Source organism: Danio rerio, chromosome 8 (assembly GCF_052040795.2).
Source record: "Danio rerio strain M-AB ecotype USA chromosome 8, GRCz13ab, whole genome shotgun sequence".
Taxonomy (NCBI): domain Eukaryota; kingdom Metazoa; phylum Chordata; class Actinopteri; order Cypriniformes; family Danionidae; genus Danio; species Danio rerio.
The window spans coordinates 17,418,043-17,442,164 of record NC_141028.1 but is presented as its reverse complement, the minus strand read 5'-3'; the positions used below and the strand labels follow the sequence as shown (position 1 = coordinate 17,442,164).

Genomic DNA, 24,122 nt, shown 5'->3' with positions numbered 1-24,122 from the left:
CTCGGTAGGAGCCCGGCGTCTGGTTGAGGCCCTGTAGATCAGTGGTGAGGGGGGTCTCGATGCTCTGGCCCCTCATTAGCTCTCCTGTGTGAAGAAGCGCTTCCCTCTCAACCCCTGCCAGACCCTCTTTAATTGGACACTTGAGCAGCACGATGTGAATCTGGCTCCATTGAAGCCTGACATTTCAAACAGCTGACCTTTCTAAGGCCAGTACAGCTAAAGAATGATTAGCCTCGCCCACCGTTCCCATCACCATGCAGAACGCAAACTAAACACTGCCTACATGGAGAAGGGGGAAAAGAGGGATGAAGGAAAACAAAAATTAAAAGACTGGACTTGTACTTACTGAGGAAAGTATCAGTTTGAATAGAAACGCTTTTAAGTAAGGAAAACTCTTGCAGAACAAAGTCACAAATTTTTTCCACTTTCACATACAAAATTTTGTATTACATTAGTCGTGATGATAATTGACTACCTAAGATTCATTCCTTTTAATGATTATAGCGCAACTATTTTTGTAAATAGGTTCATTTTACAACCCGTATTAGAATTAAACAGGTAAATTTGACCATTTTTTTTTTATCCATCCAGCCGATCTTTGGGGTCAAGCAGAAGCACTTTTAGCTTAGCTTAGCTTAGCATAAATCATTAAATCAGATTCAACCATTAACACCTGACCGTTTAGCAAATTAAATATTTAAATTTAAAAAGGTTCTGTTTTTTACACCAAAATGTCTAGTAACTATTATCGCAGTCCAGTGTAATAATCATCCTTGACTTTGCTGCCATATCATTTCTTCAACAGGCACAATGTTATTATGCAGTGCCTAATATAGTTCCTAGCTTACTAAGTAACAATGCTGGTTGATGCATAGTATGGCGGCAAATTTCCTTGATTATAATGCCAAATTAGGGCCCAATCCCAATTCTATTTTTTACCCTTATCCCCTCGGATACTGTTGTAGTTATTCCAGTTATTACTTTTTTTGTATTTATATTCAGGAAATCAGTGAAGGCAACAATATCATGTTATTCCCTACTGAAAAAAAACTGCTTAAACCAGCTTAGGCTGGTTGGCTGGTTTTAGCTGGTCGACCAGGCTGGTTTTAGAGGGGTTTTGGTCATTTCCAGGCTGGTTTCCAGCCATTTCCAGCCTGGTTTTAGCTAGTCAGGCTGGGAGATGACCAGCTAATATGTCTGTCTGTCTGTCTGTCTGTCTGTCTGTCTGTCTGTCTGTCTATATATCTATCAATCAATCAAATAAATAAAGACATACAAATAAATATCCAATCAATAACTAAATCAAGCAAACAGAGCATAAAATTTAAAAATAAAACAAGAAATAAAAATAGCATTATTTCACAATACATATGTTTGTAAGTTTTATGTTCTAATGAAAGAATTTTCACCCTCATCATCATCATTATCAATGCAAATTGTGTTGGTGGTGCACAAGAATATGCTAGGGCTACACAATATCGTTCAAGCATCGATATCACAATGTGTGTTTCGGTGATAGTCACATCACAGGATCTGATTTTTATTAAAGAGAAAAAAATTTAAGAAATTATTAAATAATATTATTTTTAAATAATTTATACAATGATGACCATGTTATTTTATGTTTAAGTGTTGAATTTATGTTCCTGGATCTCTCCAGAAAACCATAAAGCACTGTTTATATTGTTTTATCTTTGTTCTGTTGTATTTATATATGCTTGTAATTTATTATATGAATGAAATATTTCCAAATGGAGTGATTCGATGCATGTGGTGAAATACTATTCATATCGCAATATATAGTATATTGCAAAAAAACATAATATAGCTATTTTAGATTTTTCCGATATTGTGCAGCCCTCATATATCCTATAGTATTACATTATTATTATAATTATATTATTATTATTAATATTTTTAAAAAGAAGTATATAAGACAAAGCAATAAAAAAAAAAAACTTTGCCAACCATGTAAACATGAAAATCTCTGTGTCTGAAGGAGCTTTGGTCAGACGTGTGATAGACTTGGGATTGTGCTGGTCTTGAAGGGGGGCTGCAGTGTGTATGGAGCTTAGAGGGAGAAAATTGAGTTCAGCCATCTTTTCGGAAAGGCTATTGTCGATCTATTGATTTGAATGCCCTTTTCATATCTGCAGTCTCCGTTGCGTTATTGTTCAGCTGGACAATTAACTTTGCTTGGCTGGTGTTTAGTCTCTGTGTCACTGCCCCCCCATGGCCACCGTCTCACAGCGTTACAGAAAAAAAAAAGGTCAATTACATTCATGAGACTTGGAGAGATGTGCAAGCTCACTGCTCTGAGAACAGATATTCCACAACCTTCAGATCTCCTCAAACGTTGGACACACACACACAGAGAGAGACACTCACACGCTCTCATGTCTTCATCTGTGTGTGGATTTATGTAAATCATGGCAGTAATGAGAGCCTGTAAAGGTTCCCGGTTAGAGAAAAACAGCGGTCAATACTGTTGTTCTGTTCAGCTGCTCTTTTAATGACTCTTTTACACCTGACAGCTCAAACATGACGATAAACTAATTGTGATGTTTTGAAATCCGTGCTAAAAATAGAATTACACTGTAAAAAATAATCCGTAATTTTAAGGTTTATTTCCGGCTGCTGGGGTGCTGTGTAGTATACATACTATATAATATACAGTATAATATATACGTATAATATACAGTGTATACTATTAAATTAGATTTTCAAATGACATGTTATTTAATTATCAATAATCATGCATTTATGTGTTTTAAATATGTGCAGTATGTAAAAAGTACTATATTATTAATGTAAATGTTTTCTTTTATTATTATTATTATTACAGTGTTAATGTGAATGAATTTAGCCAATTATTATTTTACTGGTAAAATTATTGGACAATCTTAAAGGGACAAATTACAGTAAAAAAGTATTTATTCTTTGTATTATATTAAATATGTATTACATTAATATATAATACATATTTTGATATTTAATTACTTAATCATTTTCTTCGTCTTAGTTCCTTATTTATTAGGGGCCGCCACAGCGGAATGAACCACCAACTATTCCAGCACATGTATTTTATGCAGCTGATGCCCTTTTAGCTGCAACCCAATACTGGTAAACACCCATACATTCTCACATTCACATGCTCTCATTCACTACAGACAATTTAGTTTCTCCAATTCACTTAAATCGCATATCTTTGGACTGCGGGGGAAACCGGAGCACCCTGAGGAAACCCACGCAAACATTGGGAGAACTTCATGCAGAAATCCCCAGCCAGTACTCAAATCAGCCACCTTCTTGCTGTGAGGTGACAGTGCTAACCACTGTCAAATTAACAAAATTAACAAAAATAAAATAATAAAAAACGATAAAGTTTGCATCTTTATCCAATGTTGTGACTAACAACACATGTGGATCTCTGGTTCTGAATTTGTTTACTTAAGTTTGTATTATTTCATCTATATTATTATTTTGTGTTTTTATAGGTACATTTGATTTAAGGTAGTTTTCAGAGTATTGTTTATTAAACCTGCACTTGGAAAATCATCTCACAGGGATCCATGTTTACATTGTATTCTCAAAATTGCATAAAGCTGCTTAATAAAAGAGTTTCAGCTCAGTACTGTCAATAGTGTGCAGCACACACTTTAAATGAAAATAATACAGCATATTTTAACTGTGCAAATATGTATTTATTGATGTCTATAAACATGCATTTACATTGCAGCCTTTTGCAATTCGCTATATTGCAAGAATTGACCAGTTTTCAAATTTTTGATATTCAAAAAGGTTTTAATGATAATGAAAATTTAACAATACTAATTGTCAGAAAATTAAATGTGGTTTACCTTGAAACTGTGAAGACACTGCACTTGTAAGAGGCCATTTAATATGTCAATATTTTTTTTTAAGTTTATTTCCAAGTAATAACTTAAAGTATGTTTTCGTAATATTCAAGAGAAGCAATATTAGTACAAATATGTCAATATTAGTTATTATGCTTTCTTCCGTATGAATGATCTGCTTTTGCTTTAATGCTCGTGGAAGATTTTAAATGTTGCGGTGGTAATAGGAGAGAAAGACGGTTTCCTAGCCATCAGTTTATGGAATCTTGTGTCTAAATCAGGGGTCACTAATATAAGTCCTGGAGGGCCTGTGACCCTGCAGGTTTTAGCTTCAACTTGCTTCAACACACCAGTCCAGATGTTAACGTATACCTAGTAAGACCTTGATTAGCTTGATAAGGTGTGTTTGATTAGGGTTGTAACTAAAATATGCAGGACACCGGACCTCAAGGAAAAAGTTCGGTGACCTCTGGTCTAAATGTTTAAAGAGACACAAGTTAAAGGTTTGTACACGTTATTCGTAAATTAGCAGATTTCTGTATTTTGTTTTTCATTTTCCCCATTTATTGATCGTTTTGAGTTGCACTGTGTGACCTTAATCTTTCTTCCAAAAACTTTTAACCTTGAAAAGTTCAAAAAAGTTACTTAAAGTAATAAAGTGACATATTGTCTGGGTCGAGGATGTATATTACAGTACAAAAACCTTGTAATAAACTGTCAGTACATTTTCTGTTGTTTTACAGAATTTGATTTCTCTTTATATTATTTCTTATACATTATAATATTATTTCAAACTAAATCGTCACTAAAAAAGTTACTTTGTTAAACTGTAGAGTTGAATTTTCAATATCAAAAGTTGACAGAGCAGAGATCAAGGTCCCACTATGCAATTCACAACCATAAACAAATGGATAACACTTGAAAATCACACAATATGGAAACATATTATTAAATATTTGTACTTTCGCTTATTAAGTAAACTCGCATTTGTTTGTTGTCTCACTTTATCTGCCATTAGTTTACTACAACACTATACTTTATTTTGCATACAAGCGTTCAGCCCAATGCAGAAGAATGTGACATATTCAATGCATCTCCTCTCTTGAGCCTCAGTGGCCCTCTGATATAAATGTTTAAAACACATTCTCAGCCATTCCGCCGCTTGGCCTGAGCAAATGTGTCCCTGAGTGTGTTCTTGGCCATTTCTGTAATGGTGTCTGTATGGCGTCCAGCAGCATAACAGGTCTGAGCCTGACGGTCTCTGGACTGGGGCTGTGTGGCCAGACACCCTGATGTTTGTGCTTTTGTGTCTGGCCACAGCAGCTCCAGGCCAAAGCGGCCACTTGGCCAGCTGCATCTCACCTCGGCCAATACCTGCACCAATGAGATCTGCCTTTAATGGAGCACAGGGATCAGGCCTGGTGCATGGAGAAAGAGAAGATGTATTGTATTGATCATTGCACTTCTCTGTAGTCGCTTCGTCTTAACATCCCGATCACTGACTGAATGATGGAAGGTGGTTAAAAAGTTGAATGCAATGAATAAAATTAATGAACAGCGGTCGGTAGAGTCCACACAGAGAGGGAGAAGCGAAAACGTCTGTTCGGCTGCCGCATGCTGTCTATTTTCCAGTTGATTTTTTCCAAATGCACACAAAGGAGCATAGCGAAAGGGCTGTGAGCCTGTTAATGAAGAAAGAATAAGAGCGTTAATGTAGTCTGGAGGAAAGAGAGAGAGAAGGAGAGAGCGCGCGCCGCTAGTCTGGCTTGGAAAATATTTGTAAAATATGCATCATTAAACCATTATTTAAAAACATGTCTGGAGCCCAGCCTTGAAGCTTTTCAACAACTAATGCCTCTAGTTAATATCCTCAGCCATGCAAATATCACAATTTCACGCCTTCTTCACATAATCAGCCATGGGTTTTTCTGTTCGCCGTGTGAAAAACAAAACAACACGCTAAAGATATAAATGAAAATGCAGTGTGCTGTTTGCTATTAACTTGTCTTTCTCTTTTCACGGCTTGCCATTTGCGTGTATTTGTGTGTGTGTTTTTGTGTGCGTGAGGGAAGAGGAAATATGTGGTAAAATGTAAATAGTGTTTTAGCAGGCTTTCTGTGGAGACAGACTAGACAGCGATGACTGTTTTGTTGTCACCAGGGCCACTGCTGTTGCCAAGTGCAGCAAATCCATAAGGGGGGGGGGGGAGAGTGAGATTTCAGGTCGGAAGACCTTTTGTTATTTCCTGCAGTGGCGGATGGTGCTTTTCAAGAGCAGGGAATCACTCATCAATGACAAATGCTGTGCTCGGATCTATCTTTTTTTTTCTGTACGAAAAACTACTGTCTGCCTGCAAACTATTGACTAAAAGTGCAAAACATTTTGTAACATGAATTGATGCTGGACAACAGGGAGTGCGGATCCAAACGCAGGGTTTATTAGCAGGATGGTCAGGCAAGCAACAGTCAACAACAACACAGGAGCAAACAGATGTATACGGGCAATCCAGAGTCGTAGTCAAATAAACAGGCAGATGGTTAAAAAAGGCAGGCAGCAGACAGGAATGAACAAATAAAACAAAGCTAGGGTACATCACAGCTAGGCAAAAAACGGACAATGCATCGTAATGTTCACTGTGCAGTTTAACAAGACTCAGCAACGTGTGTGTTTGTGTGCTGACTTTATAGTTTATGTAATCAGTACAGGGGCAGCTTCATTCGTGTGAGTCTAATCAATGGAGACTTAGAGCAGGTGTGTGTGTATGTTGCATGACTGGATATTGTAGTCCATTGGCCAGCAGTTTTGTAGTTTTATGAGATCTGTGAGTTTACCAGCAATCTGTAACCGTACGTTCACACCGAAAGCGGCGAGAGCGGCAAAGTAGCCGGATTAATTTTCAGTGAGAGCCGGCGGCAATAAGCGACCAGGAGCAGCGCGTCTTCGCTGGTGTGGGTGTCGAGGAGAGTTGAAATCAAGTCAACTTTATAGTAATGAGACCTGTGTCCCCTCCCATTTTAGAGCTTAGCCGATCATTGTGTAGAGAAGTCAAGTTGTCTATGAGATGTAAGAATTATTAATGAAAAATCCAGGGAGTTAGGGATCAGATATTGTTTCAACTGCAAATATAATGATTTCTTTATGATTTTCACCATAGTGGGACCAAAAATAACCCATTTAGAGCCCTTTGTCCAGTCAACATTGATCTTTACTTCATTTACATATAAATGTATGCATTTAGCAGATGCTTTTGTCCAGTTAAAATCGAACGTTCAGTTATGTGCCTCTGACATATTTACATTTATTCATTTGCCAGACACTTTTATCCATAATTGACTTATAAATGTGGACAATAGAAGTAATCAAAGCAACAAAAGAACAACTACAAATGAAGTAGATTAAATATAGAAGTCATATAAAGGGTATTTTAAAGAAACCTGTTTAGAAAAATAGATTAGATTGTCTATGTTTAAAGATCAAAGAATGAAAATGTGAATAATTTTAATTAAATAAGAGAGCTCATACATAATGCATGTTTTTTTTCTTTATTTAATACCATATTGAGTAAGATATGTTACATAAAATATGTTAACATAAAGTTCACAAGACAGAAAAAAAGCTTAAATCATTCAAATAAACACAAAGCAAAAGTTTGTGATGGTTGTTCCTGAGTCTCTTTGTCCTGAACAGTTAAAGAGTCACATTATATATGTCCCACATTGCTAAAGAATATTAAAAGAGCACATATATGTCCCTAAAAATTGAAATTTGGTTGTTTTTGCGTTATTTAGAGCAAATTCTTTCTTCTGGTTTATAAAGAAATTTTAAAGCAACGTCAAGGCGATGAGAAACACTTGGTTCGAACCAATCAGCGGGCTGTATTGTAAATGAGATGCATCATTAATATATTGTACATGATTCAGCTTCGAAGACTCATTTTACCCATTACAGTCTTCAAAGAGAAGTCACATTGTGTTGCCAACCGTAATTAAAACAAGTGAAAGAAGAAGAATTCTTTGGAGACATGGGTCGTCAGTGTTGTGTTTATAAATGTGCCGCACAAAAGTTTTGTTTCCATTTTCCCTGGATGAGAGCACAGCTTGCGTGTGGATCTAAGTAGTTGGATTACAATGGTCTGCTAACTCGCAGCAAAAATATGTTTGTAAGGAACATTTTTTACTCAAGAGCTTTTCGAATCTGCAAATGATGAAATCCAGATTTGCCACTTGTCTTCTTTTTAAAAAAAGACGCAGTTACTGTTCATGCTGATTGTCCTGTCTCTCTGGATTTGGTAAGTGTGTGATCAGTGTATTTTGTGTTAAATCAGAAGGCAAAGTTAGTTAGTATCATAAAGACACACCTTAGTCAAAATGATTTAGTTACGAAGTTTACAGTAATATTACTACAATATTATGGACCGAAAATCCTTCACTTCCACACAGCTCTCAGATCCGCTGTACATGCTGCTCTCTGAATCAGTCTATCTCCATTGCATCTGTGTTTGTGTTGCAGCTGTGAAAATCAGCTTTAGTGCATTGTAGACTGAAACTCCCCTTTTCATGCCAACCCTTCCCTCTTTCACTACTTGACACTCCCACCTTAACAAAGCTGGACTCATCCACTGCCCTGACTTTTTTTCAAACTAGAGGTGTGAAAACACCCTGCTGAGAGAGGGGGGTTACATGGCCCTTTAAACTACTACTTTTCTACAGAAAAACTTTCCATGTGCTGCAAATTCTTCAATTTTCCTGCATCATTTGCATATTTGAACCCTTTCCAGTAGTGAAGTGTGTGATTTGGAGATCCATCTTTTTACACTGAGGACATTTGAGTGATTCAAACACAACTATTATAAAAGGTTCAGACCCTTGCTGAAGCTCTAGAAGGTAACATGATGTATTAAGAACAGGGGGTGAAAACTTTTAAACAGGATGAAAATGTCCAATTTTTTTATTTTATTGAAATATAATTTCTTCCCATTCCATGCTGCCCTTCAGAAGTTACAGATATGTACTTGCATGTTTCCCAGAAGACAAATTATGTGTAATTTGCCTTGATCTTCAAATTTCTAAAAGATTTTACCCCCTGCTTGAAATCTGAAATCTTACTCAAGGACCCAATTTGCATATAAGAATGATTTTTGAAAGATCACATGACACTGATAGCTGGTCATGATCATATGATCATATGATACTGAAAAATCAGCTCTACCACCAATAGAATAAAGGACAACTTAAATTTAATGATACTTAATAATATTACTCTTTTTACAGCATGGTCTTGATGAGAATGAATCACTTAAAAAAATAACCATCCTCAAACTTTGTTTTCAGGTTTATTTCATATACTTTAATTTAAAAACACCTCAAATAGCAAAAGTAAAATGTCAGTTCACATTGACTTTTTGAACAACGTCCGCTGGTTTTCTGCGATAGATTGAATAATAGAGGAGCCTGCAGGGACAGAAAGGGACAAAGAACCAGTGATTGAGAGCAAGAAACAGGGATTATCCTGTGAGACTCTATTGCCAGTCACAACTGAACTTCCCCCGCTCGTTCTCTGCTGATTTCTTCCATTCGCTCTCCGCTGCGAGGCTGAGCAGAGACTTGATGTGGTTACCTGGTTACCGCCAGGCCTCGTTTGCAGGGTCACTTCATTAATTCCTTTCCTGGTGAAATGGTGGCATGCGTTGGTGTGTGTTTATGTTTGTGTCGGCTCAACAAAGAGCGGCTCGCTCTCACGCTCCACCTGCCACTGCCCTGTTATCGGATCCACCCACGCACACTCAAACACTCGCGCGCAGCGATGGCCAACTATAGGCCTTGATTTTACCGCTGTCATATTAGCACACCTAGTAAATCTGGACAAGAAATTAGCTACTCTAGGTAAACATTATGTCACTTCGCATTAGGGCTGAAGAGCTGAGACTGCTTAAGAGAGGATGAGAACTAGGATGACAAGAATTGCTCCTGAAGTGTGTGTCACGCTGAGTGTGTGTGGCGCTTTCTTATTATCAGATGTCTTGTCTAATGGCAAATGAGCAAATTCAGTGTCGGTACCGTGATGGAGCATTATGACTATCTATCTCTGCATGTAGTTCTATCTATCTCTGTCTGTACGTCTGTACGTCCGTCCGTCCGTCCGTCCGTCCGTCCGTCCGTCTAGCTAGCTATCTACAGTATCCATCCATCCATCCATCTATCCACAGTATCTATCCATCCATCCATCCATCCATCCATCCATCTATCTACAGCAGGGGTCTCAAACTCGCGGCCCGCGGGCCATTTGCGGCCCTCAGTGCAATATTTTGTGGCCCGCGCCGACCGCTGTATACTGACAGAATCAGCGGAGCGGGGAGAGAGAGCGCTCCCCGCTCCGCTGATTCTATCCGTACACAGCGGTCACTGGCATTCCCCGCCCGCCGTGTAAACAAAGGGGCGGGAATGCCGGTGACGTCACCACGCACCCCGCCCCTTTGTTAGACGCTGTGACGGGAGGGAACTCGCGTCGGCCAGAACCAAGGTAAGCTGTTCCCGCCCCTGCCTGCCACCTACCTAGCTACAGCCTGCATCTTATATATATTATAGGTAGATACAGACTGGCACAGACTGATGTGACTGGAGTGGGGTGGGGGTGTTTTATTTATACATATATACGCCTTTTTTTTAGGTGAGGGAATGGAAGTTTTGAGTGTGTGAGAAGTGTGTGAGAAGTTATTCTCCACCTTGAACTTCAATAAGTCAAAGTACAGGTCTAGACTTAATGATGATCATCTTCAAGCCATACTGAGGGTCTCAACTGCTTCCGCTCTAAAGCCAAATGTGGTTCAGATTTGGGAGAAGAAGCGCTGTCAAGTCTCTGGCAGCAAGGAGTAGGCAAAAGATGCCATGTTCAGAAGAACTGTTCATAACCCTCACTCAATGTTCAATTAATGTTCAGGACACTTCATGTTCAGAAGAAATAATTAAAACTGTTAATAATGACATTTGAGGACTTTTTTTTTGTGAAATCCCTTATGCGGCCCAGCCTCACCCAGACTTTGCCTCCTGCGGCCCCCAGGTAAATTGAGTTTGAGACCCCTGATCTACAGTATCTATCTACCTAACTTCCTACCTACCTACCTACCTACCTATCAATCAATCAATCAATCAATCAATCAATCAATCAATCAATCAATCAACCAACCAACCAACCAACCAACCATCCAACCAACCAATCAACCAATCAACCAATCAATCAATCAATCAACCAATCAATCAACCAATTAATCAATCAATCAATTAATCAATCGCCTGGAGATTGACATCATTCATCCATGACACATGTACTAACCCGTATTTTGAAATGATACCTCACAGCTAACATAAACAATTCACAAGTTCACACTTCACAAAAGTTCACAAAAGACACCCTAACTCGTATTATTTCCCTCATGAAAGAGAGGAGTCTATCGGAAGTGTCTAGCCCAGCCTAAGAACAGTCCCTTCAGTTTAAGTAGTGATTGATTGATTAGTGTTTTAAATAAGCTGCGTCAGTGTGAATATTCTTGGGGCTTTTGGGGGTCATATACTGATTGGATGATAGAAAGATTATCAATGATGAATTAGAATTGTCGAAACATCTGTACATGCTCCTTCCAAAAGCGTGTGTATGAGGCTCACCGCGTGCCTTAATAATGAAACCAGAAAAAACTGTTTTAAAAATCCCTGTGGTGGTTTGAAGCTGTCAAGCTGATTGCATCATCAGATTCAGTGCTCCTATTGGCTCTTGGTTTGACACTCGCTGAAGCCGCAATGCAGGAAAGTGTATGAAAACTTCTAACATGCCCAGAACTTTATCAGAGGGGAACATTGATTGAAACAGCCATTATACAGTTGTTGGTGAACATGCCAAACCAAAAATTAAAGACCACAGAGTTTATTTTAGGATTACTGGAATATTTTAGGATTTCCCAAATTAGCAGAACTAATGTAACTAGCCCTAGCTGGGCAAGTTGGCTAGTGTTCACGTGTGTTTCCTCCGGGTGCTATAGGTGAATTGAATAAGCTAAATTGTCCGTAGTGTGTGAGAATGTGAGAGTGTATGGGTGTTTCCCAATAGTGAATTGTGGCCGGAAGGGCATCAGCTACATAAAACATATGTTGAATAAGTTGGTGGTTCATTCTGCTGTGGCGACCCCTGATAAATAAAGGGACTAAACTGAAGGAAAATGAATAATTGAATAATAATGTAACTATCAGAGAATGTATTTTATGAACTTATATTATTATATGTGTGCATCATGTATTATTAATTTATTTATTTACTGTTTACCACATTGGTAACCCTACAAATTTTAATATACTCACATGCTCTGAAAATCCGCCAAGACACAACATTAAAGACTAATTTATGGCTCCCTGTGTTAGTCTTCTGTCAAACACACACACTATACTACTTAATTTCATAACACTGACATTAGCTTTTCTCAGCTTGGCCTTTAGATGACAAGAAATAAAATACCACGAATGTGTATAGACTGGAAATCTGTATCTATTTGAGCTACGGATAATGATTATATATGGTCATCTTTGCCAGTGACCTCTTTCTGACTTCTTTCTGACGTGTCTTTATCACACAGATGGATTCAGTAATCTGCTGCGAGCAATCAAATATTCACAGTTTATCGTCTGCGCACAATGAGGACAAATGAAGTGTCCGCGCAGGCAGCACGAGTCTGACATTATCCAGGACAAAAGGGAAAAGCGCAGTCTAGTCTTTCATATTAATGCAGCCCAGGGATCATATTTAGAGGATTGTATGGTGATGCAGATTCTTAACCCAGCCGGATCGATCGCATGAGCTCTAGAGAAATCCAGATGAAGTATAAGAAACATCTCTGAAGCTCTTGTTTGTTCTTTAAAAGGAGGATCAATGTCCCCCCTGCCGCCACTCGGAGAATGCGCAGCGGGACGCCGTGCTGGCAATGATACCCCTGTAAATATTTGATGAAGGGATCGAGGAGCGGTTATACAATATAGTTTGCGTCTGCTCAGGCTGTCAGTTTTTGAAGTCTGTCTCAGGGCAGCCCGACTAGCCGAGCTCCGTTTCGGGGCTACTGTTCATTTCACGCGCTATCACTTTTTTTATTGCCCGACTGATGACTTCACGGCTAATCAATTATTCATGAGGCGCTAATTAAAGGACAAAATAAAGTAACGTAATTAAGGGCAGTTCAATTAAACGAGAAGAGATCATTGCCTTGTAAGTTGTTGGTCAATAGGAGAAGACGTGGCGCAACTTTTTTTCACAGCGTGGCATCTTTCCTCACATGCGGCAGCCTTTATTTTAAAGCATATTTGTAATGTTCTCTAAACGATCCCTGCTGTCCCTCTCTGTGCTTCAGTGATTCTGGCAAAAGCGGCAGGTTTGGAGCTCGCCGTCTGGTTCCTCACTTAGCCAGCCAACGTGGATGCTTGCGTACACACACGCGCACCTGGACTAGCGTCTGTCCGTCTCCCCGATTGGCACAGGTGCGCTGTTTTGATTGGCTGTGTGGTAATGGCTAATGTGTTCCCGGCTAATGCTGCTGTCACAGTTCCTCATGTCCATCCCTCCCCACCTTCATCACCCTCCTCATCCTCTCCCGGGCACCAACCCAGATCAGGCCCACCGCCGACACCCACCCTCTTTCCTATTCCAGTCACAGAGCTCCTACCTCCCTCTCCGACACTCGGCTTCATCATCCACATCATTATGGAGATTATCCCATGTCTTTTATTTAATGGTGGCTAATGTATCACCAATAAAGATGAATGAGGGGAGCTGTGAAGCTCTAATTGGAGGGACATGATGTCTGACTCTGAGCCGCTGATAATGTCGACACTGCCAAACAGTTTATGAGGCGCCATCACCAGTCTAAGTGTGTGTTTAGAGGTGGAGGGGGAGCAGACACTTAGTTCAAGTGCTCATTGTTTGATAACTGTGTGCAAGAGAGCGACGCGCTGTTATTTGATCTGTTTTCATGAGAGGTTTTGCTCATGTGCTAAAATTCAGAATGGCACGATCGTCTGCTGTCAATTGCTAGTTTGGTCCATGCATTGAGAAACTTGAGGGCTTGTTTTAGCTTTAGTTTTCCTTCAGGATGTTGTTTTTTCTTGGCTTTTTTGACGCAGCAAAACAGAAAATTATTTAAATATATTAATTAGAAAAGGATTTGATCAGTTTCTTAAATATAAAACCCTTGACCTTTAGTGCCCTTTACTTTACTGTTGGAGTTTTTATGAAAGTTTGACGAGCAAAACAATGATGGTGGTCTACAGCAGTGGTCCCCAACCTTTTAATCACTGCGGTCAATGCTTAAAAACATTTTACCGCGGCCCAGGGGGTGTGGCGTGAGTGGTTCTACGGTGACCAAAGTTTTCTTAGAGGATGACAAGCTGACAAAACTTTGCTGCAACTCTGTTACAAGTTTTATTTATGGAAAAAAAAAATCACTCCAGTGTTTGGGTGTTCTGTGTTTGTCTGATATAATTAGTCTACAAAAATGTGGATATTGTTTACAAAGTATGAAGCTGATCGGTCAGTTCTTGACGTGACTTGCGGGGCGCTTGTGGCATTCTGAAAGATGTTTTTAACTGGGTGTGCCTCCACTGGAAATAATGAACTTGCGTGTGGAAAAGTCGCGATATGTGAGCGGCCGCTGTCATTTGCGATTTCCAACAGTTGATCTTCTTCCTAGATACACATAGTGCATTCACCAGATTTGTTGACAAATAGGTTGTGGATCCATTCCTTGGCAGTTCGCAGTTCCTTCACTGGGCCTTTTCCTATTCCTAAAATTTTGCTAGCTTTTGGGTTCAATTTTGGCACTCAAGTGACCAAGATGTAAGTGAGAAAACAGGTTCATTTTTCAAAAGAAACAAATTTTCAAAATTGTAAAAAATAAAAGAATTTTCAAGATCTTTCAAGAACTTTTCCAAGCTCTTACAAATGATCATTGTACAGTATGTCAGTTTGACAACATTTACTGTCATGCTCTAGATTAATCCATCATAAAAATCAGTGCCTTAGAAAACAAACTTATTGAGTATGTTCACACGAAATTTTGACATGCAGAAATCTGTAGATTTCTTCAGATTTTTAGCTCGTCAATGAGTCTATGTATTTACTTGCGGTCTGCCGCAATATGGTTGCTGTCGCATCATCCAGGTGGATGCTGCACACTGGTGGTGGATGAGAAAATTCCACCCAATGTGTAAAGCGATTTGAGTGTCCAGAAACGCGCTATAGAAATGTAAGGAGTTATTTTTATTATTAACATCATTATTATGGCGATGCTGTGGCGCAGTGGGTAGCACATTCACCTCACAGCAAGAAGGTTGCTGGTTCGAGCCTCGGCTAGGTCAGTTGGCATTTCTGTGTGGAGTTTGCATGTTCTCCCCGTGTTCACGTGCTCTGGTTTCCCCAGATGATTTCTGGTTTTTCTGGGGATCCCAAGGCATTCCCAGGCCAGCCGAGAGACATAGTCCCTCCAGCGTATTATTATTATTATTATTATTTGTGTAAATGTGTGTAAATTTATATTTATTTAGTTTCTAAATTCATTTAACTAATATTATTGTGATATAATAATAGTAATTTTAAAATGTTCATATTATTTATTTAGAATACAGCTTGTAAAGTAATATGATCTGTCTTTTAGTAGAGATATTTTATGAGAGACTTGCTTTGTTTACCAAATAAGTGGATCTAATTGGATTTGCATTGTAGACATTAAATAAAAGTTAAAGATGTATTATTTGTTGATTCCAGATATTTAGTTTATAATACTCAAAAAAATTTTTTTGCATAAATCCACTTTTTTTTTTTCAAAATTCTCAGCAGAAATAGCAAAACATATCCACAGATTCTGTCTGGCCCTACTCATGAGTCATGACCTTTTCAGGGCCTTTTTATTTGGTGTGAAAAAAAGCAATGCAGTATTGAGACACTGGCCATCTGATTTACCAAACAATATCTTTAAAAGTATTCCACCGCATCCTTTTGTTTTTTCCCTTTATTTCACGGGGTACTCTAAAACTTTTGCCCTTTGCTTCCCTTATAATCTCAATTATTCTTGACTGTGGCGATTTATCTGAAGTAGAAAAATCCATTAGTCCAAATAGCCTAAAAGAATGGCAAAGAGTGTTTTTTAAAACTTTTGAAAATGTAGTAAATTACTATAAATTTCTGTTCAGAGCACCTTATGGTGCTAACCTCACTGAGCATGGCAAAAAAGCTTCTTCTGAATGTTTTTGTGTTATGCAGCGTTAAGTTATGTCAATGAAAGGATGTAAGGCTTTCAACTAGGGCTGGGCCGATAGCAATATTATATCAAATCACAATAAAACTTTATGTCAATCACACGGCTGAAATGTGCAACAATGGGTATCTAGAAGTGCGCTGATATTAGTGATGCACCAAATTTTCATCCTAAATCTATTGACTTCCATAGTGGTTGTTTCTCCTACTATTGATGTCGGGGGTTACAGGTGTCCAACATTTTTCTAATTATAGACTGATTGACTGGTTTGGGACAAGTCAAGGGTGAGTAAATGATAGCAAAATAAAATTTTTAGTGGGGGAACTTACCCTTTTAAAAAATAATGACAGAATTTGCATTGTTGTGTGGACTAGCAAGAAATTAAATCCCAGACCTGTTTGCTGATGGAAAGTTGCTGGAGTGGAGTGGACTTGGGGAAAAATTTGGAGTGAAGTAGCAAAATTCCTATTTGCTACATTCTATCCTAAACTGGAGCCATTTGAACGCATCAGCCAGGGGATCTGGGTAGTCTTATTGGAGCAGACTCGGAGTGCAGGGCAAGCCAACCATTGAGGGGCAGATTAGATTAAGAATAATCCTTTCGCTGCGCGTTGAGCCCTGTCTCTGCAAAGTCCACTCACAGTACATCAGTTACAGCGCTTTGCCCAGCAACACACCACAGGCCCCAGACCAGTCCGGCCCAGAGGTCTTCAGCTCAGTCCATTCACTGAGACCGGCATGTTCTTTTGACTGTCCATATTAGTTCTCGACACAATCGCTGTCATTCTGCGGACACTGTGTTTAGCAAAATGGACAGAAAGCACTTTGCAGATACTGCAGTCTGTCCTCATCTTCGCCATGTTTTATCCCTGGAGCAAACTTTCAGCTCAGGATTTGATGGCAGATCTGACTCAAACTGTGACATAAAATGAAAGGAAATAAATGGAGAGAAAAAAAAGAAGAAGAAAGGGCAAAGCATCCAAAGTTCTGCATCACTTACTTTTCAATTACGGCAGGCGAAGCAGAACGAATTGTTAGTGCCATTTATTGACTGCGCCTTTCTCGTTATTAAAGTACAAGTGAAGAAATCCGTCCTTTTGTATAACAACCTGCCTGTTTTACAATAACAAAATGTTTCTTCTCTGTCAGATAGCCTTTGTCATTTGGAGAGAAACAAGGAGCAGAGAATAGCTGTGGTAGCAAAACAGCATGCTGGCGATACAGTCTGGTGTGATCGAGAAGAATACCTCTTCCCTCACAGCATTCGGCTGAGACCACTGGCGCAGAACAAAAGTAATAGGTGAATGAATCGATTATGGTAATGATCGGCTGCCTGAAAGATTTTTCTTACGCCGTATAAGAGGGATATGAGAGATATTGAAAATGCATTAACGGAGATGCAGCACTGGATACCTCCAGATAGAAAAGCAGAGAGCGCTAGCAGGCAGGCTTTTTCATCCTTGACTTGTGATCCTTACACTTATGCTGATGTTCCACATAATAGACCACATACAAAACAGAATGATGAATCTCCCATTGAGTTTGAAAGGATGCAACAATGGTGCATTCATCCCGCAGTCTATCCATGTTGGACCTGCTGGACTGGAGCGAATTCCTTCGAGTACATTTGGAATGAATCTGTGTTCAAGTATACTACCAATAGCAACTGGTTTTATTGGATCTACAGTCTTAAAAAAATAAAGGTTCTTTAATGTTTCTTTACATCCATAGAACCTTTAAACAAAAGGTTCTTGAGGTTGAGAAAAGTTGTTTTTAGCTTATTAAAATGTTGCTCACAGTATTTATAAAGAACTGTTCTCTGAAGAGTTCTAAAGGAGGCCTAAAATGGATGTTCTGTGGCATCACTGCAAATTTGGGAACTTTTGTTTTTGTTTGTATAAATATTTCTCTCAAAAAATCATTGAATATTATGCATGGCATGATTCCATGTAGTAATATAATATGGCCAGTACTATATAGAATTATAGTATTATATTATACAATAATAAAACCTACTGTATATAGCTTGTGATACTGCAACAATATGTTTTGGACCCTTTTACTATACAGTACTGTGCAAAAGTCTTAGGCCACCACCAGCTTTGGGAGCCTTAAAGGGGTCACACATTGGATGCCCCATGCGGTGCACATGACAGTTGGGAGTAATGCACACTGAACCCGCACATTCGAATGTTTTTTAATATGAAACTATTAGATGGCACCCTGAGTCATAACTGGGTGCTGCGCACAGCCACCAACTCGAATGCTGGTGCATACTCTGATAGAAATCTTTGGTTAGAATTCTAAAATGCCTGGCTCTGTGTGGCGTTGCGCCGAGTGGCACATCAGGTGTGCAACCCCCTCTAGACTTTTGCACAAATCTGTCTATCTAAAAGGTGCAAGTGCATGTGCAGCTCTATTACTTTTGGGTTAACTATAACTTTAAAGGGCCATGAAACCCCCCTTTCTCAGCAAGGTTTTTTCACACCTCTAGTTTGAAAAAAGTCAGGAAAGTGGGTGAGTCCAGCTTTGTTTAGGTGGGAGTGTCGTGTGATGAAGGAGGGAAGGGTTTGCATGAAAAGGGGAGTTTTAGTATGTGCACTACAGCTGATTTACACAGCATCAACACAGACACAGGGGAGATAGACAGTGATTCGGAGAGCAGCATTTGCAGAAGATCTGAAAGCTGTGTTGAAGTGGAGGATTTTCGGTCCATAATATTGTAGTGATATTACTGTAAACTTAATAACTGACTTGAAAAACTGAGAGTACTGCTGATGATACTAATTAACTTTGCCATCTGAATAAACAAACAAAGAACATTGATCACACACTTACCAGATTTGTAGAGACGGGATAATCAACATAAACCTGAACCATGTCTTTTTTTTTTTTTTTTTTTTTTTTTAAGGAGATGAGTGGCAAATGTGGATTTCACCATTTCCAGATTAAAAAAGCTCTCGTGTAAAAAACAAAATTTCTTACAAACATATTTTTGTTGCGTGTTAGCAGACCACTGTAATACAACTGCTTGGGTTCACACGCGAGCTGTGCTCACATTGAGGGGATATGAAAACAAAACCTGTTGCAGCACATTTATAAACACAACACTGACGTCTCCAAACAATTCTTCTAATACTTGTTTTAATTATGGTTGGCAACACAATGTGGCATCTCTCTGAACACTATAACAGGTAAAAAGAGTCCTCAAAGGTATATCATGCATAGTAATGAAGTTGCATCTTGTTCACAATAGTGTGCAGACTGGTTCGAACCAAGTCTTTCTCTTGAATTAATAAATGTATGTACTGAAAACTCAATGACGTCACTTTGTAACGGCCAGTACAGACAGCCAATCTCCACACTGGAATTTACACAATGATCTTTTTAATTTTGTTTATTTTTTGATGTTGCTTTCTTTTCAAATTGGAAGAACGAATTTGCTCTAAACAACGCAAAAACAAACATTTTTCATGACATACATGTGTCCTATAAGTGTTTTTAGCAACATGGGACAAATATATGACTGTCAACATCTCAAAAATTGTGAGTTGGTGTTTCTTCACCTTTTAATATACAAACAAAATATTTGGGAAATATGTACAAATCATACAGAACAAATTTACTTTTGATATCAAAAGACTAGCATCAGAAGTGTGTTTAACATGACCTCTTTAGCACGAAGTATCAGCTTGATTTTGTTGAGTCTTTTCTGAAAGAAAGCATCTTTCATCATTTCTGAGAGTTCAACCTTAGATTTAGTGTGTTCTATCTTTCTTTTTCTCTCCTGGTGAATTTCATACTGCCTATAATATTCCATTTCATGAATGTCTTTGTTTCATCAGCTGTTTTTTTTTTTTTTTTTTTCTCCAAAATAGGATTTCATTACATTAGCGGTGTGTTTGGGATCATTATCATGCTGAAAAATTAAACTATTACAAATTAAGGGCTTTTAGTAGGAATAATATGATGAACTAAAACCTTTTTATAAATTTCAGCATTCACAATCCTATCAATTCTGGTAATATTGACAACAGCTCTGGCAGAAATGCCGATCTAACCAAGACAGAAACTCTTTCTTTCATGTGTCTCAAACAACTAGACCCAATAAATCGAACTATAACCTGTATTTTCTGGTTGTATTTTAATAAAGAGAATGAGAAGTAATATATAATGTCATTATACCCTCACTTAAACAACAAATGCAACTGGGGGCCTAAGAATTTTCCACAGTACTGTACTTCCAAAAGACCCTTCATGCAATTTGACTCAATCCCCTATTATTACTATGGCAGAATTCCTCGTTGTTATAGTCCACTTTATACATTGTTAAATACTGCAATTATGTCTCAATTAACTTACATTTGCTCATTTGGTTAAATGTTTACAGACTGGTAGGTTAGAGTTGGTTTTAGTAAATAATAAGTTGACTTGGTATTTACATAGTCAGCAGCATATTGGTGGAGCATCAGAATAAATGACTGGCAGATATTAAGCAGACAATCAACTAATACACTACTGACTGCTATAGATAACATGTAGTTGCAAAGTTACTCGGTAGAAAGTGGACTATTCAAATAAAATGTTAACAAAAACAAGTCCAGCCCTACAAATAAAATAGAAAATCTGTAACTGATAAAGTCATTGGGCCCTATCATACACTCGGCGCAATGTGGCACAAGGCGCGACGCAATTGTTGTTTGCTAGTTTCAGCTCGACGCAAGAGTCATTTTTAGCCATGCTGTTTAAAGGGTCACGAAACACCAAAACACATTTTTTTAAATGTTGACAGTCGGATATGTGTCCCACACTGCTAAAAACACTATTAGGACACCTATATTTCACTAAAAAGTGAAAATTGGTTGTTTTTGCGTTATTTCAAGCAAATTCGTACTTCCGGTTTGAAACTAATTTTTGAAGCTGCGTCACGGCCATGACATAATAGCGTTGTATTCCAGCGTGCAGACTGGGCGTCTGTGCCAGAGTGTGTCTTATTAAGTCTTACAGTGTGATGCATTAATGCATGAGTAAGGCTTGGTTCAAACCAATCAGCGCGCTCTATTGTGCAACTTCATTAATATTCATTACTGTCACAGTGCTTAGACTACAGACATACCACGTTGTGTTGGCAAAACAAGCGTGAAGTGTTGCTTTTATAGTTTGCTACAGTTAAGTTTCGTTTTCATTTTCTCTCTGTGAGAGCTCAGACTCACGTGTGGATTACAGTGTACGCGACGCGCGACAAAAATAACTTACGTGTCTAAGGAGGATTATTGTTTACCTGAGAGCTGTTCTCATCTGCAAATGCTGAGATCCGGATTCGCTTGTAGTATTCTCTTCATAAAGACGCGGCTCTAGTTGCTGGTGATTGTCCTGTCTCTACAGATTTGGTAAGTGAGCGACCAGTGCTCTTTGTTTATTCAGTTTGTTCGTATCGCACCACAACCAAACTTTAACCTCGTGTAGGATTTTCACCGCATTTTGTGACCGGAATGACACACGCGACTTTCTGACACTACCTGCCGTGTGCATCTAAGTTTCCGGGAAATGCTGAGTTTTTTTTTTCTCTCATTCGCCGTGCGGTATCAAACATTGCATGAAAAATACACGCTTAGAGCAGTTCCTCGAATCAAATATCTCGTTTGTCGCGAGGGGCATGAATGAATTCCCTGAATGAAAGAGCCAAACTGCAGTTAAAGTCCACCATTTCATAATTTGGCTAATAATTCGACATGTCCATGTAGGTTAAACACCATCACTTTCTCCTGTGTGTTTGTGTGTATTTTGACTCTGAAACTTGCGCGTGCCCAAATAGACACTCCCACACCATCCCACTTTTCTTCCTCCGACACCCCCCTAAACAGAGCTGGACACACCCACTTTTCTGACTTTTTCCAAAGTAGAGGTGTGAAAACACCCTGCTGAAACGAGGGGGTTTCATGGCCCTTTGAATAGCAAACGCATTTGTGCTCATATGTGTGCCCATAGGCGTTCTGATCTAATAAAGGAGGGATGTTGAGGCGCATTGCTGGCGTGTTGCTATTTTGAGAAACTTAAATAGACGGTTCAATAGATTAGATCAAAGCTGGTCTATTGTCCAGCGCAGAGCGTGTTAGTTGTGCACCTCGCTTACACATTGCCTAATACACACATGATGTACAGCAATACAAAAATATCTTTACAAATGAAAAACAATTAAAGGATTAAAATATAACAAAAAATATTATTTTCTATACATAATTATAAAACCATACTTTCATAGATTTTTCATCTCGGGGGGCTTCTCAGTCTATTCATGAAAATTTGCTTTTGTATAATGTTATCATTATTAGCAGTATTATTTATCATATCCATATTTGTATTTGTTTTATTAAAAACAAGCTTAGATTTGTCCACCTGTCAGGTTTTAGACCATACGGGGCATAGCATGTGTGTTTAGACATAACTTTGACCACACTTCGTTATTATTGTTCATTTATTCATTTATTTCCCTTGGAAATTAGAACTGAATTTAGAAATAGTTTTGAAACAAATCTTTGCGCTTAACAAACAAAATTAATTATGTAGGCTAATGGATGTCTGTGCGTACAAGAAGTTTTCATATCCACGAGAAAGCGAAAGTAAACAATGAGGGGGCTCATCTCTCATTCTCGCGCTGTAGATGGTCTGTTTGACTGTTTTCCCTTTAGTGAAGTGTTCAATTTTTCCACTTACAAAGTCCGCCATGTAAATAGCAATTGTGCTATGGCGGAGCGCAACTGGCTTTTAAAGGGAATGGGAGATGAGACTTGGATTGGTTAATTCTCATAACACACCGAATATAATTAAGAGAATAAGTTCAAATCTGTTAGACCTTGCGCCACGGCGCAAAGCGGATTTTTCCATCCTTAAAATAGCAAAAGTATTCTGACACGCCCTTTGGACTTTGCGCATGGATCGTCAAAATAGAGCCCATTGCGTCACTGCCGCTGAAGCCTGAGCTGAACCCGCTCAGAAAAATCGCCAGCAATCATATGTTCAACTCATGTTAAATGTGAAGAATTCTGGAACATTTTTATGAGAAATGTATGCGTGATCATGGGTTTCACATTAAAAGGTTCCAAAACCAAGTTTCACTTTTCCCATGTGATTTTAAAGTGTGATCGCACATGTTAAGCCCATGCGAAGCTTTTCTGCCAGGAAAATCTGTAGAAATTGGCAATAGTTGGTCCACCTGGATTCTTAGCTTTTTAAATGCTGTTTGAGAATAAGAAAGACAGTTGTGCCAGATGTGTTACTGATTTGGCAATATGACGTTTATTGTGACTCTTGTGAGTTGTTGAAATATCAAGATTCTGGTTTTGCATGCTCAAAATATAGTCGCCAAGTGAGCAGCCTTTTCTTAAAAGTAATTTTGACTGTAGATGGATTAATTAGTAATTATATACATCAGTTTTAGTCCTCAAACCTGATGCATCTGTCTGTAAACAACTGTACATTAGGAAAAAAAGGTATTTTATACTGGAAACACTTTTGATAGTACTCATTTTACATTATTTATCATGCGTTTATAACAACATTATCAGACAGTTTCTTATTTGATATGGAATGACTACAAAAGCCCACCTTTTTGTACACCTTGCTATGTTTTGTGGGACATATAAAAACAACACACTGCATTCATCAATATATTTAATGAATTATTAGCCAGTGCATTGTTTAAAAAGAATTAGCATTATTTGATATCTCATATCTAAATCTTTAATTTTCAAAAGAAACTAGAAACTATTTATTAAAATTATTTGCAGACCTCAAATAACCCCAAAATTGTTAGACCAGTATAGTGCAATAATATTGGTATGTTTATCATTACTGTAATTATTACTGTACTGTAAATATGAGATGTAATGTAGAATTTAAAGATCAGTTCAGAGAAGAGCACAGGCCTAGAAGTAATTAGTGACACGTACAGACTCATTATGCTACTGCAGATGCAAGCTGAAAGA

General features: G+C 38.4%; 1 protein-coding gene across 20 annotated transcripts in view; it reads left to right on the top strand.

Annotated features, from left to right (window-relative positions):
• The window catches only part of agbl4 (AGBL carboxypeptidase 4), a 680,504-nt gene that overhangs the window by 446,583 nt on the left and 209,799 nt on the right, over nt 1-24,122 (top strand).